Source organism: Antechinus flavipes, chromosome X (genome assembly GCF_016432865.1).
Source record: "Antechinus flavipes isolate AdamAnt ecotype Samford, QLD, Australia chromosome X, AdamAnt_v2, whole genome shotgun sequence".
NCBI lineage: Eukaryota > Metazoa > Chordata > Mammalia > Dasyuromorphia > Dasyuridae > Antechinus > Antechinus flavipes.
In genome coordinates this window covers 75307925-75309161 of record NC_067404.1, presented here as the reverse complement: position 1 = coordinate 75309161, position 1237 = coordinate 75307925, and positions in this window count along the sequence as shown.

Below are 1237 nucleotides of genomic sequence, written 5' to 3'. Positions count from 1 at the left end.
GTTGAATGTCCAGAGAGATTGGGACTCTCTGGACACCGTAAGCATGCAGGCCAGGGGGGGGAGGGGGGGAGCAGAACAGGGCCGATGCTTATTTGATATCCTAGCTTGCATTGGGGAAGCAGTCACATCGATTGAGATGGCGTTTGGGGAAAAGTCGCCTCGAGCTTTTCCTCTGGGCGCTTGGGACGGTTTTCTTGGTGGTGGCAAGCTTTCTTTCTGTTTTGATTCAAAGTAAACATTTTCATGAGACCCGAAACATAGGAAAATAGGAAATAAAATTAAGTAGGGTCTGAAGTATGTTCAGCTTCTGTAACCGCAAGTGCCTCAATTACCGTGTTTTTAAAAAAGAAAGAAAGAAAAAGTGTGATTGATAAGAGTCGGCCCGAGAAATGTTCGTTGGGTTCTCGTGTCTGCTAACACAAGACTGGATATGTTGGATGTGAAGAGACTCAGTTTTTGTTGTAGAAAAAGGGTCACCGTGGGTTCCGGGGGCATGAAGGCCCCTGCATCTGGCTCTGGCTTCAGCTCCAGGCCACTCCATAGCTCAGCCAATTGAAACTGGCATTATAGGAAATAGATTCAGATGGCTGAGTCAGAAGGAGAAGCAGGAAGCCGGGGGGCCACCTACCTGATAGAGCACAAAGGAAAAGCTTTTATTAGCCACTCACTAGATGGTATGCATTGTGCTATAAGTTCTGGGGGCGTAAATACAAGCAAGCGAGATGGTAATGGCGACGTCAAGCTTGTAACATAGGAATCCCATGTGTGCATGACCTTGAAGCCACTCGAGAACTTTTTTTCTTCATCTGCTAGGCCAGTAGCCCTGCCCTGCTCAGCTCTGCCAAACCCCGGTACAGAGTGCTAGATTCACAGTCGGGAAGACCTGGGGTCAAATCCTGTCTCTGATGCTTCCTAACTGTGTGACCCTGGACAAATTACTTCATCTCTAAATCTTGCTTTTCTCATCTGAAATATGGGGATAATTCTTATAAGTACAGGTGTCACGAGGCCCAGATGAGATAACGTCTGTAAAGTGCTTTGCCAGCTTTAGAGCACTAGCAAAATGTCCGCCATTATTCTTTTGTGAGATTTGAATGGAGCGGTGGCAGAGACTTGACCTTCTTCAGAATTCCCATTACCAGACCTAAAGCGTCAGCTCTACAGAAGCATATTAGCCTTAAAGACACAATTGCATCTTGGCCCTAAACAAACCTCTGGAGAAAAAGGTGCCAACCTT